The following is a 19,969-nucleotide window of genomic DNA, read 5'->3' on the forward strand; positions in this document are numbered from 1 at the left end:
TATTCATTTATGTTTTCCATAATTTATTTCTGCATATGTTTAAGGTGACATAGGAGTTAGGGTAAGGCTAGATTGAGTATCATTCTAAGTGACAACCTGTTGCAAGGTTATTATCATTATGGAGACTAGCTAATTGAAGATTCTATTTAAGGTAGTTCCTCTACATCTTTAATTCTTTTCTTTTGTAATCTCTTGAACATATATTATTTGGTTGTAGAATTCTTCTACGCATCAACTATATTTGATTAATTAAATATTCAATATGGATGCTTGATTATCACATATCTTCTTATTTTCTACTTTCAAACTCAACTTAAAAAGTTATTCTGTTGTAAATGAGAATCGACCCTTTGAACTTCTCAGAAATATTTAGATTTTACAAGTATTAAAAGTTTAGTACATTGGTCATCCAATTCAATTAAACTCTTACTTAGATGCTTTGACATAGTTCCCCGACCTAGAACTTTCTACAAAGCTACTACACATAAAATAGATATAAACTCATTTTAACCATGAATTAGTAAACACCTACAAGGATAAAATCTCTTGCAAATGCAAAACTTAAAATTGCACATTGAAATATTTGATTCATATTGATGCTTTATAGATCCATGGTTTATATATATATATATTCTTTTTTAAATTGTGTTTTTAAATATATAGAGAGATTCAATGATTTGAAAATCTCTTTAAGCACTTGGATTGTGTATTTTACACAAGTAAAATTTGCAATTCCAACCAATTTTAATCGATTTCAAACAAAATTAAGTGAAAACATACTTAGAAAAATGTCAAATATAAAATAGTAAGAATATTTGAAATGAGGTGAAAACCTCCCTGCCTCTGTGGTGATTTATTTGATGCTCAAGACTAAGAAATGAAATCCCATTCCCATTTTATCTCATCGTCCATGTATTCTAGTACTCGGACTGCAGCGCTTCGTGGCGTTGCATGACACCCCGTACAATAGAGATATTTTTTACTCTTAAAAAGAAATATTTTATAGTAAACCCATTTCAATTTACATCCCTAAAGTCATACCGGCAATCTGATCCGCCACGCAAGTAAATGATTTAATAAATACATAGCTTTGTATTTTTTTCTCTCCACTGTTGTGCAACAACCTCGAAGGCTCATGTTAAAAACCAAATGGACAGTATTGCTGCACCTGATTTAACCACAAGTTTGTTGCTTTGTTATTTAACAGTTGCCCAATGAGATCAACGCCCATTTTTGGTAAGAAATTGTCTTTTAATTTTGGCCACAAAACTTTGAACTCTTTAGATCGGCCATTTTAACAATTAGAAATAACAATCTAAAAGTATTATGATTTTTTCAGTGGGGGAGAAGCATCCCCGCTGAAGAATCATCATATAACATATATCGCCAAAGCGAGCAAATTTACATATATCGCCGATACAAATATCGTCGTAGCGTGTAGAGATACGTCATCACCGAATCAAATGTGCTACAGCATCACGCAGCTCCCGCAGGATTCGAACGTGGTTGGGGGGTGTGAAAGCCAGCCGCCCCAACCAACACATCATGCACTCATGTGCAAAAGTATTATGATTTAAACATAAGAAAATTCAGGATTTTAATAAATCATAAGTGAAATCAGGATTTTAAATATTAATTAATTTGAATACGGCCAAATTTGAAGCCTCCCAGGGCTTCATTTTTTATGGCTTTCAACACAGAAATTGGTTAATGTGTATAATTTGATTTTTTCAAAAACCATGAATGATGGTCATATATATATATATATATATATATATATATATATATATATATATATATATATATATATATATATATATATATATATATATATATAGATAGATATATTTAAGTTTAATTAAAAAAAGAGGATTATAAGGTTATATTAAAATATAATGAAAAATTAAAGGAATATAAAGTTTTGTTATAGGTAAAACATATAATGAGAGTATTTTGGAAGTATATATAAATATATACATTTTTAAAGTTAATCAATTTTTTTATTTGTGGGTTAAATGGTTTTTTTTTATTACTAAGTTTAAGAATGTGTATATATTTTATTTCTTTGAATTTGAATTTGTGAGTTTTTAAGACAGAATTTTTAAATATTTAGTGTGCTCAAAATAATACTACTCTAGCCATATAAATTAAATGGTTGGTAAATATAGATAGAAACAACAAGCTTCAGAGGAAGCCTCTGCAAACAAATTGGTATCAGAGTAAGTAACATCTAGTTCATATGGGTATTTATCTTTTAAACTCTCTTAAAAGATAACATGGAACGTGGAAGAAGATTTGTTTCATTTGAAGTACTTCAGAAAGAAGAAACACAAGAAAATAATTTTGATACGGCAAATCTGTTTCATAGTGCATCATCTTCAATGATTAACTATGTAGAAATAGAGTTAGTAGAAAGTCATCCATCATCCCGATGGGCTCTACCTTCCATAAGCCGATCAGAAGTTTATGGTGATTTATCTATGTTTCATTTGAAGCTATAACTAGAGTCATTGTTAAAGAATGTGTCTCTCAGATCAAAGAAAATGGTGAATCCATTCAAACCATTTCCCTTTTAGATCCTAAAAAGCTTCAGGAAAAAGCTCGAAGACATGGTGCTTCTTCTCTACATCTTGTCTGTATCCGAGTGGGCATAAATTCTCTAACCCACAAAGGACTTAATACATATATGTTGGCTACTATCAGAGAACTCACACATAACAGATATACTAATTCATTAATTGGTGGTATCGTGGCTCCTTTATCAAATGGTCCAGTATGGTTTGATTACCACCCAAATTTCTGAGTATATGTGTATGATGAACAGATTAAGGACATCCACCAATTGCATATCAAAACTAGTGGTTTTGATATGAGAAGAAAACAAACAAACATTGCAGTTCATACTAGAGAGTGTTTCAAGCACACCAACACATTATATCCAGCCATTCTGCATACACCTAGTCAAGAGTCAAAATCCAACACCCTGGTCATCATTGATGCTCACAATCAAAAAATTGAGCATCAAACCATCAAATGGGAAGATCTCAGTTTTCCCGAAAACTGGGTAGTAGATCTACCTCAGTCGCCCAAAGTTCAAAGTATCACAACTTCTCAGATACAACAAGGACCAACTAAAGCTACTTTGTCCTTCCCTCGAAGATCTACTTTGGATTGCAAAATAATAAAAGAAGCATGTCAACCCACAAAATACCATATAAACTCATATCATATTTCATGTCATCCATCTACTTCCACATCTGTAAATACTCCATCTGTAAGTTTCTCACATGTTGATTTATTTGAACTTGCTCAATTATTACATTTTTCCACTCTCGAAGTAAAATGTCATGTCTACCAAACAATAGTTTTCTTACAATCTCTCGCAGATCTTGTTCTCCACAAAAATCATAATCCCAGGACTGGAGAGGCCCCTTCTACTATTACTACAAATTCATGTCCAAATCCAAAATGCTCTAACATTCCATTTCCTCATGACATTGTCCTAATGATTCATGAATTACCCACTTTGGAGAATGAAGACCCCCGTCTCACTAAAATGTTTAGCAAGATGAGACCACCTGGGATGCCAAAATATGGTTTGGGATATCTTGAAAGACTAGACAGTCTCATTCCATCTTCAAGATTTCAAAATCCTATTCCACGAGACTGCAAAAAGCCATCAATCCCAGAAATGTACAAATTCTTCTCCCTCATGGATGGGTGTCCCAAACATAAGATTAATAGAGACTAGATGAAGAACATGCTAAATTGGGATCTCTATACACATCCTGAATCCAAAGAATTTAGTCTCAGCACATTTGTTGATGAAAAATATGTTCTTTCTCTGGAATGGAAAAAGTATATGGAAGAAACAAACTCATGGATTTATTTTTATGTCTGGAAGAAATTAAAGGAACAACCAGAAGTACATATGGCAAATGCAGAAACTTCATCTGCACAAAAACATTTTTGGACAGCTTGTGATGGAAGCAAGTTAGAAACAAATACCACATTCCCTACATACAAGGAAATCATGCTAGGAGAAGCTAGCAACTCAGCTGAGGCCATTCCTTTAGTATCAAAATATGATTCATCCCTAGGAATAGATGGAAGGATCCAGAAGGCCAGTGAACAAATAAACTGGATAAATACAACAATTAAAGGGCTAGAGATGAATATGGTAAAAACTTCTCAACAAAAGGAATGTTTCGACTCACTATCAATCGATGTACATAGTGTGAATAAAACTTTGAATGATGTCAACCTTTTTAGTTTCTGTATTAAAAGGTTTTTTCAGAGAATAAACAACACAAATTGAAACCATGGAGAGAATGGTAGATTATGAGTTCGAATCTACTCAAACTCTTATGGGTAAACGATCTGAAAAATTTGAGAAACTTGCGATATATCCGAAAGATAAGGATATCCCTACCTCCATGTTATTTAGCCACCATATACCCATTCATCATGCCACAAAACCTGTAGAAAGGTTTCCATTTCTAGTTCCTCAAGAAAAACCAAAGCAACATAATAGCACCAAAAAATCTTTTATTGAATCCTATTCTCTTTTCATAGGGACCATGACCAAAGAAGAAGAGCTAAGACCTTCAAGACAACATATTTTTCCTATATGTGAACCTCTATCTAGCCAATTCTCTAGATATCCAACTCCTGACCTCAATGGTAAGGGAAAGATGCCAAAAACTCATACCTTTCAGTCTAAATCTTATAAAGAATGGAATATTGATGGCTTGAGTGCTCGTCAAATTAGACAAATGATTGACTAGATGTACACTGAATATAAGCTTATGTGTATGAGAGGAAAATCTAAAATTGAATCCTGCAAAACTCTCATCCAGTGCTTTACAGGTACCTGTTGATGCCTCGAAAATCACTGCAACAACAATGGGGGATAACCACCCGGTCCGGACCTTAAAGCAGCTCCTTTTCCGTTTGGTGTGGTGGCTCCGACTGGTTTAACTAGGTCCAATTACCTTCTCCCTATCACTATTGGTTTATGATGTATCTTTCACTACCAATAGTTAAGGATATCAGATCACTTCTTCTTACTGATCAGGCAAGAGAATGACCCTTAAGCTAATTTGGGTTCAGCCAAGCCACAACTAAAGTTTTGCCTCTTTGAGAAGAGGACTTAAAAGAATATAGAAATTACTCTAAATGTAAGCTTATTCTAAGATGCAAGCAAAAGAAACTAATTTAAATCCTATCTTAATTAGGCAGATATAGATCTAACCCAACTAAGAGCAAGATAATTAAAGTATTGGGATTTAAATATGTCTTGTTTATAATGAATATCAAGTTAATGAAGTAGTTCAATTAACTGATATTATGGTTACCAAAACACATCATATTGAGACCTCTTAACTGAAATAATAAACCAACAACATTCAGGAAGTAGTTCACAAAAATGATATTAATTATCAAATCAGTAAATCCAATAATTGAATAATGATATGTGGAAATAGTTCACAACACATTACCATTCAATAAATCAATTTTATAAGACAGATTTCTGAGTAAGTAGTTACTCAAAAATGAGAAATTAATCCATAAAAACAGAGATACATAATAACAAGATTGAGACAAATTACCCATATTGACAATAGTGCACAAACATGAATAAAATGACACATTCATGTTACCATAAAAATAAAACTGATATTTGAAACAGTAGTATTAGAAATACCAATTTATTGCATCCATCTCTCTGTCCCTGGTCTCCAACAGCTCTTTACATTGCTTGAACTTCTACTTTCAAAGCTAAAGCCACAATAGTGCAAACTTTGCCCTTCATGTATAATTCAAGATACAAAGGGAAAATCCTCAATAATCCCCAGATCTGAGATTTTCTCTCCTCTCTCCTACAACTCTAAATTCCTATTACAGTAGTGCTTTTAGAAGTCTAGAATTGCAGAGGAGAGCAGCCCCTAATTACATTCTGCAATCTATTATTTATACTATTTGCAAAGGAATTTTGGAGAGGAGAGTTTGTTGAAGAGAAATCTGCCAAATACAATTTTATTTGTTCAAAATTCCAATCTTTAATTGTTGGAGCATTCTCATTGATTGAAATCCTTTTCTCCATATCTCTTCTACTGTTTTCCTGCAAGAAGAAATCAAAATAAATTAAAATGCAACAATAAAATCAAAATGGCATTGCTGGCATTTAAATCAAATCCAATCAAATTCTATTTAAATAAATAATTGAAAATAAAATATAAGCTTTCTCTTTGATGCCTGGGATGATTTAATTGGCCAAGGATATTATTGACGAATGGATCTGCAAATAGAAGAGGCTTAGAAAATAACTCAGAAAATTGATTTTGTTTTTAGAAATTCAGAGCTTGATCTTCTGCCTGATTTTCGACCCAATAAATGACCAAATCTGTTAATGAAACCTCCTCAGAAATGTTCTCCTTGATTTTATCTTTCCAATGAGCTGTCTTGGGCCTCATTTGGCCGAGTAAAACTCATTCTATGAGCTTCCAAAGTTGATGAGTCATATCTGGCATAAATCTGGAAATTTTGTTGCTGGGCTAAAAATCATAATTTTTAATTAAAAATCTAATCCTAAATTAGAATTCTAATTAATAATTAATTCTAAATTAATTATTAATTATGAATTAAACTATTCATTTAACAAACTATTTATTAATTAAAATTAATCTAACTAACTAATATAATTAATTATTTCATAAACTCATTAACATTAATCAAAATAATAATTAAATTTTAATTAAATTAAATTAATTAAATTTTAAATATTATTTAAATTATTTAATTTAAAATCTAATATATAAAATATTTAAACTAATTTCAAGTTATCACTATTATCACCATACGTTAACACATAATCCCTTTTAAAACAACGAATGGAGGTATTAGCATGAAAGTCAAACATTGACTTATCGGATCGGAGGAAGTGTGGTGTAGGGGGCATAAGACTTGTATTAAGTAAAGACTCCCGATGCGATTCATTTAAACAAATGAATTTTAATTCAAACAAATGAATTTTAAACTTTGGTTAATGCCTCATTGCCCTTTGGTTAATCGGCGATCGGCATCGGGAGGTGTCGGGGGTTTCGAAAATGTGTCATTTAAAAAGGTTCTGATGCGATTACCATCTCTAATCTGATCGCCCGATGCGATTAAGAATTTATATATATATATATATTTTTTATGTATTAAATTTTATTTTAATTAAATTAATTATATTTTAAATAATAATTAATATAATTAAGTTAAGATTTAATATTAAAGATCAATTTTTTATTTGGTTTTATTTTATGAATTTTAGTTTCTAAACTACAGCCACTTGGATGTTTGGGTTTTCGAGATTAGTGATTTATTTTGAAAATTGGAATAAATTACTAAAATCTCGATGCTTCATGATTTGGCTGCATAACTAAAAATGGAAAAATGTTAGTAAAAACTCACTACGGGTTAATATTTAAAATGAATGCATTATTGAACTAATTTATTTACAAAATGCAATATTGTACATTTTATGCATTTTTAACCCAGGCTATATAAATGATGAGACTTCAAAGGAGTACCATTTTCAAACCAGTTGACCAAATGAGACGAAACAAGCGTCAATGGGAAGCTTATAAAAGATTGATTTTAACAAAACAATCAAAACAAGAATCCAAAGAAAACGAAAAATTAACAAAAGCGTAGGGAAATCAACTAAATAAAAATCCAAAAAGGTGTTTAGCCAAACATTTTATAGAAAGGGTCCCCAATATTTGAAGTGAACAAGTCAAAAAAATGGGGGGTTGTGTTTTTACCACAACAGTACCCTACAAAGATGGTGGGAAGTAGAATCTTCCCCTAAATTACTTGCAAAAATGGAAGCAAAATTTGTTAAGCATGACGCTGGAGATGTCATCCACAATGAAAATGGTGACCCCCAAAATAATATGATTGGAGAATTAACCTCCTTCATTCTAGAACAATGATGTGGAGCAACAATAGAAATTGCAAATAAACATGAGATGGTCCTGATGAATCTCAAATGTAAGAAAATGTCCCAATATGAAGACCTCCATAGAGATTGGACATAAAGAATTTATGAAGTAAAAGAAAGTCAGAATGACCTGTGGAAACAAGTATATTTATCATCATTACCCTCCAAATTTGTTGAGTACATCCAGCAACAAGAAGTGTTCAAAACTTCTTTTGAAAACTATACATGGGGAGAGATATATTGCAACATAATAAAAGTCTTGGTAGGATGTTGCACTAGCATGAAAGTCAATAAGTCCTTACAAAAGATGTTGAGACTACCTGACAACAAATCCATCTGCAGTAAATATGGATTGATTATTGATGATAAAATTATGCAGAGAAGAAAACACAAAAAACCCCAGAAGAAAGGTCATAGAAGGTCAGCTAAAAGTCATCCTCATAAGTCAAATAGGAACAAGAAAGGATGATATAAAATAGTTCCTAGAACACACTACTATGAGCCCAAACATATCCATCTTAAGTCTCAAAGAAAAAATATGATTACATGTTGGTTATGTGGGCAGACTGAACACACTACAAACAAATTTCCTCATGGAAGAGAGTCAAGAGAAAATAGAGGAAAAAAGACACAAGAATATGCCTCTAGAAGACCTAGAATCTGATTCAAGTTTATCTGAGTCTGAACATAGTGAAGAACAGGTGAATATCCAACAGTGCGATTGCACAGATACCGATGAGTGCAAATGAAGACCTTCTCAGACAGACTCGAACTTTAGCTCAGAAACAGAAATAGAAAAGGCACTAGTGAAAGAGAAGTGTGTATGGCACACACTATTGATGATGATGAATCAAAAGTTCTCGCAGTCATCAAGATGCTTGCAGAAGGAGAAATGAAAGAAAAACTTCTAGAAACTTTTTTACAAATCAGACACAGAGATCTTGGTAATACCTCAAGAGGTAATATTTCTAAAGCATTGTTTGTTGACACTTCTTATGAGAAAAACACAAAATATTTTCAAAGAAACCAACAACATACAAAACCAAGGTCTTTGACTCTAGGAGAAGTCAGTCATGAGATTCATCATTTAAAAAAGGAAATAGTTGAGCTGAAAGAAAAAATCTCTCAGATAGAAAAGGGAAAATGGAAAGAACTAGCAGAAAATCCTAATGTCGAGATTTTTGAAGATATGCAAAATAGTGGCATAGGGTTTGGCAATATGAAGATCATGGCCATTGAGTATTAGAAGTACAATGCACTATTAAATGTTAATATACAAGGAGAAAACTTCACTGTCAGAACATTAACAGATTTGGGTGCAGACATAAATGTTTTAAACAAAAAAGTAATCCCAAACAAATACTTGACACTTGCATATGGGCAAGTCACTGGGGTAGGTACACAGGATTTTCAATATGAAGTCTCCAGTGCAACTCTTTGTTTTTAAATATATTGTATGAAATGAAGTTTGTAGTCAGAAATATTCCGATTAATTGTATTTTAGGCATATTTTTCTTGTTGTTGTTGAACCACATGGATAGGCCAGATTATAGGATGACAAAGTTGGTTTTTTTATATCTGTCCCTGATAACAAAGTTTTCTTACAAACCATCACATTGCCTTTTATTTCAACACCAAGAATATCCACTATGGTTCAGACTATCCAGGAAGCTAATCTGACAGAAAGAAAACTGGGAGAATTAAAAGACTTCAAGTCCTCTCTCAAGAATAGCTACAGTCCCCAAAGGTACAACAAAAAATCTCAGAACTCAGAGAGCAATTAGAAAAACATTGTTGTTATGAAAAAATGAATTCTTTCTAGCATAGAAAGAAAAACAGAGTTTCATTGCCGTTGAAACAAGAATATGATGGAAAATCATGCAAGAGTCGAGCCATACCTATGAACAACAAGTACAGAAATTTGTGCCAAAGGTAAATCTTAGATCTCTTAAAAAGAGGATTGATCAGAGAATCTAGCAGTCCTTGGAACTGCTACAATTTCTATGTAAATAAACACTCATAACATATTAGAGGTGTTCCCAGATTAGTCATAAATTACAAACCTCTAAATTTTGTACTAGCAGATGATACATATCCTATTCCCCACAAAGGAAGCCTAATAAGCCGAATAGCAGGAGCTAATGTTTTCTCCAAATTTGATAGGAAATCTAGGTTTTGGCAGGTTGTGGTAAGAGAAGAAGATATATTCAAAATTTCCTTCATTATGAGTGGAATGTTATGCTTTCTAGCCTAAAACATGCACCATCCAAATTTCAAAAGGTCATGGACCGGGTTTTCAAGCCATACTTTGATTGGCTCATTGCATATATTGATGATGTGTTAATATTCTCTAAATTTGTAGAAGAACATTTCAAACATGTACATATTTTTACACGGGTAGTCAAGAGAAGTGGGCTCGTACTAAGCAAGAAGAAAATGGAATTGTTTCAAACAAAGATCAAACCCCTAGGACATACTATTGAGGATGGAAAAATCACATTACAAAAGCATGCACTTGAATTTGTTGATAAATTTCCAATTATGATCACAACTAAAAAACAATTGCAGAGATTCCTATGTTGTTTGAACCACATCAGCAATTTCTATGAAGGACATTGTGCCCATGACAGAAAATTGTTAAATCAAAGATTGAAAAAATATCTAGTGCCTTGGACTTCACAACATACCAATGCCATCAGAAAAATAAAATCTAAGGTAAAAACTTTACCTATTCTCTACCTTACAGATGAGGATTTGCCAAAAATTGTAGAAAGTGACACCAACAACATTGGATGGGGAGGTGTTCTCAAGAAAACTAAAGAAGGAGAAGAACAATTTATACAGTTTTATTCATGCACATGGAACCAAGAAGAAAAAAACTATTGTACAATTGAAAAAGACGTAAATGCTGCATGGAAATGTATAGACAAATTTGACATCAACCTCATACATAAAAAGTTTCTTCTCAGGAGTGATGATTCTACTTTAAGGAAAGTATTAACAAAAGACATTAAAAATCCTGGAGAATCCAAGTTTTCTAGATGGCAGGGTTTATTTGCAAATTTTGATTTTGATGTCGAGCATATAAAGAGAGAAAGAAACTATCTAGCAGATTTTTTGAGTAGGGAGTATCTGAAAAAAGAAAATCATCTAATGGTTATTGACACTGAATGGGACCCTAAAACACAGCAAGAAGAACTTAGAAATACCCTAGACAACACCTCATGGCCAATCTATGTTGAAAAATGGAAACCCACTTGGCAATTAAGAAACACCAAAGTTATGGATGCAAATCTACAGCCTCATAAGGACTTACAACACCTTATACTAGAAAGAAAGATTTACCCTAAGTCCAGCACTTGGATATATATATGGTGTATAAGAATTTAATGATGTATTCTGATCTTGTAGATGAAGCATTAAGGGAAAGTTTTCATGATATCGAATGAGGGAAGCAATAGAACCAAAACATTTTATAAATATTATACTATGAATAGAACCAGATATCCTGAACATCTTGCAAGAATAATGTGGCCACAAAAGGATCCAAGCCTTGTATTTCTTGACACTGCCTATAATTTCTAGGGCTATAAAGATATCTGGTGGGATCTCTTATGCAGATAAGAAAGAACAGAAATACATTATACATTATTAAAATTTGGACCTATATTAATTACACAATTACAATTACAACCAACTTGGTTACAGGAATGGTGGATATGGTATGGGATAAATAAGACTGCTATGGATCAAAGGTACTTTGAACGAGACTTTCAAATGTACTTTTAAAGAGACTTTCAAATTGATTGCCAGGAGTGCATGGAGTGTAATGGCATAACGTGTTTTTACCTTCCCTGTAAGACTATTGTAGATCTAATTTTTTTTTACTGATGATCACATATTAGGCTACTTCATGGGAGGACATCATCATTGGTTAGTCTTAACCAAAGTACACCATCAGATTCTCCTTGAAAAACCAATGATTGTCCGAAGGATTTATATAAAAGCATGGGAGACTAGTGGAGCATACCATCATAATAATGGTCCATTCCCTAGTACAAACCCATTGGGAACATAACTTAAAAGACTCCAAGGGTTCTCGTGGGTTTCTCCTGAAAAGCATCCATAGTGTACAGTAATGTCTTATCACTTGACTTTGATAGTGATCGATTTTCGTGGGATTTTATGATAAAAATCTCCACATTGTAAATATCTTTTCTATAGGATTTGGAATAATCTATACTTTGTAAAAATTATGATTTTTCGAGACTCGGAGAACTTCTCCGACTTTTGGTGTGATTTGATCCACATCTCAGAATCTCAGTATGATTGTCTTTTGGTGTGATTTGATCCATATCTCAGAATCTCAGTACAATTGTCTAATGTTTGTCCCCTTCTTATCCTATAAAAAGAGATAAGTAAGGCTCATTGGGACAGTCATGGTTGGAGTGTCTGAGAGTCAGAGTCTTGTTGTTTGAAGTCTGAGATAATATTCTTGCTCTGCATCTGTGAACGTCAGTGTTCGATCTGCTTAAGTCACAAAGAAATTATCTCTTAGAGTCGAGTTTGAAAAGCATGCGTATCAAGGCCTAACAACCCTGGTAAGAACCTAAAGTGGTTGAACTCATTAAGTTTAAGTTTGTATTTGTTTCAGAAAGTTCAAAGACAGAGTCTACAAGGGGCCAAGTAGCCTCTGGAGTACATCTTAATTTAAGGTGTAGCGTCGAGTAAATGCCCAAGTAGTCTATCTCTGATTGAAGTTTCTCTAAATCTTCTAGCACTGTAATTCATCTTTGGAAATCAATGAAAGAGAGAAGTTTTTTCAAAATATTCTGCATGAGTTTATGTTCTGTTATGTTATTTTATTTCTGTGAGAGAATACATAATAAGCACCAAAACACTTACTTGATTATACATTTCACATTGTCAAAATTAAAAAAATAAAATCATAAAACATAATTAAGATGTAACTTTACTATTATTATTATTATTAAACATATACACATTTAAAAAAACATGCAACAAAATTCTAAACCATACAGATCTACTCCCATATTACCATGGATATTTTTAATTTATAAATAGGTTTTGCTACAATATCATGGGCTAATACCATGGTTTATCAATACCACATGCTCAAAAAACCATAACTCACTCTAGATGACACATATTCATATGACATTTTTTTTTACTTCATTAATTAATTAAAATGAAAAAAATAGAATAAATACTTTGAAGATAAATCTCAACCTATAACTTGTGTATGCTAATATGAATATTCTAGAATATTTAGTAGAGATTAAATCTCTACTATCACTCTAAACATTATTAATAATTAAATTAAAATTATAAAAACCCTATTCCAATATATATATGTGTGTGTGTGTGTTATTTTATTTCATATACTCAAAAATAAAATAATAAAAAAAAAATATAAATTTATTATTAAAAAAAAATAAAAAAATTATATTGAATATTAATTGTAACTCTTATATATATATATATATATATATATATATATATATATATATATATATATATAGACACACACACACACACACTTTTCTTATATATACTATAAAGCCAATAAAAACTATTCATTATAACATTAAATTAAAAATAAATAAATAAATAAATTTAATTTAAATTTATTATAATTACCAATTATACTTGTTATAAATTATAATTTTAAGTACAATTTTATGTAATTACAACTTATAGTTATGTATATTTTTGCAATTATCAACATCATCTACATTGTGAAAGGGTGCACTATTTTTAGCCAAAAGAGATCATACTCATATTACAAAAACTATTCATTGTATTAATTTTGAAGAAATGAGTTGAGAGAAACTCTGAAAACATAGAACATTGTTTCCAAAAGAATAAGATTTATGTGTAGATATAAGATTTTAATTGAAATTTAGAAGATTTTAATATCAAACTAAACTTGTTAATGAAAAAATTATTAGGTTTTTTCAAATTACGAAGTAAGTTGTAAGATCAATAAAGTTTCCAAAAATGTTTCAAAATCATTATAAAATAGTTCAAGTGTATTTTCATATATCTTATTATCTTAGAAGTAGTATACATTTGGACTATTTAATATTAAGTAATGTTGATACCATATGACATTAATGCACTTTTCAAGCTATCCATCCAACACAGCACCCTATGCATCCGCTCTTCACCTTGGAACTACTTTTATTCACCAAATATCATCCTATTGGTTTGCTCCATCATCATACCTTCATCACTTCCTCTTCTATATCTCTAGATAAAAAAGTCAAATATCTATTACTACTACAGGTGGTCATGGAGTTATAAGATTATTGAAAATATTTCACTTTCATAAGAATAAAAAAAAATGTGATCTTTGAACAACATAGCACCAAAATTCATTGCTCTACAACCCCCCTCCCTCAAGGTTTATATTGAAAATTGGGTCTACACACTAGTTTCCCATCTTCTTTGATTTCCCAATTTACAACCCCAAAAGCTTTGAAATAGAAATGGTTGATGTAAAAGGTTGTAAGAACCTACATATATATTCAAAATTAGGTTACTATCTACCAAATGAAAAAGTATCAAAGAATCATTAATGTTAAATGGGAGGTCATGCAAGGATGTCATGTTGATTGGTAAGCTAGGGAAAAATTTGTAGATATTCAAAATAAGGTTACTATCTACCCAATGAAAATGTATCAAAGAATCATTAATGTTAAGTGGGAGGCCATGCGAGGATTTCATGTTGATTAGTAAGCCAGGGAGAAATTTGTGGACTATTTGAAGTGGTTTTTTTTTATAAGCTTGGGAGGGTAATTGTACATAAGAAACATCTAGGTGAATCAACTTAAATCGTCGAAATGGTCCAAAATGTAATTTTGATTTCAATTCAGTCAAGTGCCCCCAAACTTTGACTTTAAGTTTGTTTATTATATTTAAAAAAATTTCATATACTAAATTGGATTCTTTATTATTACTTTTAGTTACAATTTTATGGAATTGTTTACTCCATGCATTTACCCATTCCACTTGGTGTTGTGGATTACTTCTAGATTTATGGTTTGCGGTAAGAAGTGTGGTGATTGATTCATTTTAAGGACCTTATAGGTTTACCACTCACCACAAATCTATATATCATTGATAATAGATGTTTGTAATTTTTTTCTCTATGATCTAGGATTTCTGCCACCATAGATTTGGTAGTAATTTGTCATTGTTTTATGGACTTTTATATTATATTGAAAAAAATTCATAGATGCAAGTTTTGGTTAAATATTGAAAAATAAGATAAATTCATCTTGGATGAGATCATGTTTCATAGAAGTTTTGTTATTGTGCTATTAAATTTTAAGAGTACAATTGCTCATTTTCAATTTAACATACATAATTGAGTATTATTTGTATGCATTGGATGGTATTGTATCCATTTATTCTCATTTACCATGTCACATAGAAATTCATCTTAATCTCAAAATTCATTTAAAAATTTAACATTTAAGAATTGTTTCATATACGTTAACCTCACAGTACTTAGGGGTTTGGTTTCTACAAGATCCGCAAAATACACTTAAGAATATTTAAATTCATCATGAGTTTTTAAAATTGTGAATGAATACATAAAGCTTTGGTACAACGGATTCAATTGATTCTATTATTAGAAGAATTTTATTGTTTGAGGTAGCTAGTGGATTGAGAAGTGTTAGAAAATTGGAAAGGTGGAAAGATTTCCTCTTGTTGATAATTACTTGTGATATTGAGTTCTTATTATATTTTCTTATGTTATTATTTTATCTTTCATCAAGAAATTACCATAACAAAATCACAAAGATCAAGGACACCATATGTAGGCACTCATCTAGGGGTAAAACCTATATATAGGGGAAAACCCAATCAAGAACTCTCCCTTTAGCAATTCAAATGAGATAGACTAAGATCCTAGACCAAAATACCTTCCTCCTCCACCAATTCAACTTTCAGATTATTCTTCCAACCTTCATATATAAAATACAACGATACTACATCAACCTTGCTTCAATACTGCATCAATATTGCATCAAGGACAAATTTTTTACCCTGTTGCATTAGAATTTCATCCCAACTTCAAGATTGTAATTTTGGCCCTCTAGTAGCTTCAGTTTTTTCACACGTGTGAGACAAGAGAGAGATAATTTTGACTTCCTTAGAAAAATTACGACCTCCTTCTTTTTTTGTTAGCCCTTTCCTTCTTCCTTCTTGAATTTTGCACTTTTTACTGCTTCCAGCTACTACAATTCAAACTTGTAAGAGATATATTACAAATGAGTCAAGTTTTTGCTTATATACAGTAATATTAGATGATCAAATTATTCTAATGAGGAAAAATTTCCATTCCTTGAGGTCCAATTCGTGGAGGAGGCCTAGAAGACCTAATTTACATTAAAATAATTTTCCTTCTTAACAAATAAATCCAAAGATTTTTTCTTTAAATTATGACATGGACATGGATACTAGACATAAACCCTAGAAGCCTACAGTGGAGGTTTTAACCTATAAAAAATTGACCCAAGCATGAAACCCATGATTTAATCATAAAATTTATTTTTCTTTCTTTCTTTTTACATATGTATTACATTATGGCTCAAACACAATTATGAAGACTAACACTAGTTACATTCTTCAACACTCCTTAAGTAGGGAGGTATTCATAATTACCTATATCTATAGAGGTACATGGAAAATCTCCAAATCAAATATGAACATTTCTAGAATACTGAGTGCTCCAAACTAGATATCTAGCCAGGGTATTCTATCTGGGTGGGACTAAGATGGACTCAAGCTTTCAGCCACTCTAGATACCATCGGGCTTACTTACTAACCATCAACCTAGGGATCTAGGTGTGTATCCAAGGTTAGAGCTCTATGAGTAACACCACCCTCCCTCTTCGAGATCTAGACATCAACACATAGGGCGACCATATGTCCTCCCAAGCATCCTCCATAAGATGCTTCATCTCTCCCTAATAAACTAAGCCAAATATATTCATTTTTCTAAGCATGCTTCCGAAGTATTTCAACTTCTTAGGGAGAGCTTTACCTATACAAACACAACCCCAATCAGTAATAAGCTTTCAAAAATACAAGTAAACACAAACCTTCAGGGTCCTCATTCATTCAAATGTTTCTTATATCATCATGAATTTATCCATATATAATTTTCCGTAAGCTTTCTTCTTCTCTTATTTCCTAAGCAACACCAAATATATCCTCAGATCTTATCAAGTCTTCTCACAAACATTCATCTGTAGTTATTTTTCTTGATTCAAAGTATTCACTGTCATAATGTTCCCTCCCTCTCAACTAGGGATATATACCCTTTCTTCTATCAAGGCTCCCTCTTAACTTAGGGAGATCAACAACTCCATAGTATTAGATAAAATTCATTCTTACAAGGCTGCATTGCATCAAGGTCATGTTCATCATTATCATTCTTATAGCTTCCTTCAACATGCTTACGAACATCTTCAACATCTTGAAGACTATGTACCTATAAAATCTTCAACAGTAAGTATAACAAATATATAGAAGCATGAATTTAACTATATAAAAATCATGTCAATAAAATGAAATAATAAAAACATTCAAATTTTAGACATCAAATACCTAAACCTAGTCAAGTTCATAATCAACAAGAGATACATATTCAACTTCCTGCTAGGGTTTTGTTACAAACCCTAGAATACATTGACAACTCAGTCAATATATTAGTTTCATTATACGTAGGGTCTCAATATTATTTTAGAGATATATGATATATTCTACTATGATTCATTTCAAACCCTAGATTACAAATCCTTCAATACTAGTAATTCAATAACAATCCTACTATACATCTAAAGTTTGAACAACATGATTTTACATGTCAGACTTCTACTAGGTGTTAACGGAAAAAGTGTCTACTCAGAACGCCCCTATCCCACTAAGGTGTGACAGTACCTTAGAAACAAACAATGAAAACTACTTTCGTATTCTTCTTTATGAACTGTAAATGAAGAGGAATAGGATGAACCAACCTGTGTCTTGCGCTAGTCCTTTGATCCAATCTCTCTCCTCTTTGACAGCTTCCAGCTACCTGCTCCCTTACTTGCCCAGCTTCACAAAGTTCCTGCAAGATCACAGAAGAGGAAAACTACACAAAGACATATATTTACATTCATAAATAGCTTAGGATCAAATTTAAACTAAACATGCAAATATAACAAAACATCATTGATACACAAGCATGTAGGAGAAACTCAAATAGTTTTATTGATATAACAAGAAGGTCCAGGAGGAGTTACAACCGATGATTCCTGATCCAGCATCAACCCCCCAGCAAAGGAATCCCCTCTTCACCTCCAACAAAGCATAAATCACCCAATGCACTGATCTCTATCTCAAAACCAACAACAATTCTCTGCAATGTACAAAATTCCAGCCTCCGGATCTCTGGGATGAGGGATCCATATATAGATGTATGCAAAGAGGATGAGTCAGCTTATGATTTGACTAGTGGCCTCTCTCTGTCAGTTCTTGCTTCCACTTGGAGACTGAGAGCCTCTTACTTATCCTTGGTCGAACTCAGTGAGGCAAGTTTCATTGGGGAAGATTCTGGAAGCTTCCATTGTCTGTCCACTTCGCGGAATGACACTGCCATTTGTCATTTCCCGCTCAGCGCACCCTGGTAGTGCATTTAGGTGCGTTGCAACGCACCTGGCTAGTGTACTGGGGTGCTATGCAATGCAGCTGGCTAGTGGAGCAGCTGAAATGATCCTGATTTGACTGATTCTGAGCAGTTTCTGGTGGAGAACTTCTGGGAGAAGCTGTAATTGGTTGACCTTGTTCCTTTAGGGGCAGGAACAACTCTTTTAGGGACTTAGGATCCCTTGGTTTATGGACATTTCATGCTTAGAGCTGTAAGGCACAAAAATGTCTATAACAATTGCCCCCTAAAGTATGAGGCCGTTTATCGGGTGAAATGCTTTATTAGGAGGATCCGAAGTTCTTTCAATGCTGGGAGGAGACCTGTAATAAGATACAATACAATACATTATCTTCATACTTCTTTCACGATCTAGCTGAGGCGGGCATTCCCATGCTCAGTTTTATAAATTCATTTTTGTGTACACAGGACAGACAATCGTCTGGTGGTAGACTGATGATTTTGATGAAGTCATCATCCTTTTGGTAGGATGATTATCTGTGCTGCAATGCTGTACATGTCAATGTTTTTATTTTTCCTGAATATATATCGCAGCCCGGATGGATGAAACTAGATCTGGGGTCTTCAATCTCGTCCGATCTTCACTCGAAGTACAAGTCAATCCATGTGAGAAATGTTTTGAAGTCAAACATGGAAAGACATCGCTTGATTACCAGTCGATGATGTAAACTTTTACAAGCGCGAGAGGAATCATCGATAATGATGATGACCCTCAAGGTACTGCAGTACAATTCACGTGGTGTGAATAAAGGACTTGGTGTCAAACACCACGCAAAATCTTTCGATCGAAGGTCATTGATGTATACATGTTGCCGGAAGTGAGAAACTTGCCATTGAGGCATGCAAGCTTCAAAGTACTGAATGGAGTGTTCCTAGATCAACTTCTTGGATAATGAGCTGATGTCGACAAGAAGCGATCCGTCAAAGGAGGGCCTTGATGAATCCCACATCAATGACACGGAATGGAGCAAATGATTTTGATGGAGGTGAAAACGATCTGATGATATATGGTTCAGGATGGCGGTCATGAAAGAATGAAGTATAATGTATGGTAGTGGATGGGACACGGATGACCTCTCTGGATGACTTCTCTTGAACATATCGGCGACACTTATGTGATGGATTGGTAGCATTTACCCCAAATGTGGATGGTATGGCGTGACCATGGTGATGTGACCGGTGAATGAAACAACCCAACCCGACTTAGGCACGGAGTGGAAGTGTCATGTACAAGA

This window comes from Pinus tabuliformis, chromosome 2_2 (assembly GCF_031772625.1).
Source record: "Pinus tabuliformis cultivar Carrire ecotype Pingquan chromosome 2_2, CPIR1, whole genome shotgun sequence".
In the NCBI taxonomy this organism is placed as follows: Eukaryota; Viridiplantae; Streptophyta; class Pinopsida; order Pinales; family Pinaceae; genus Pinus; species Pinus tabuliformis.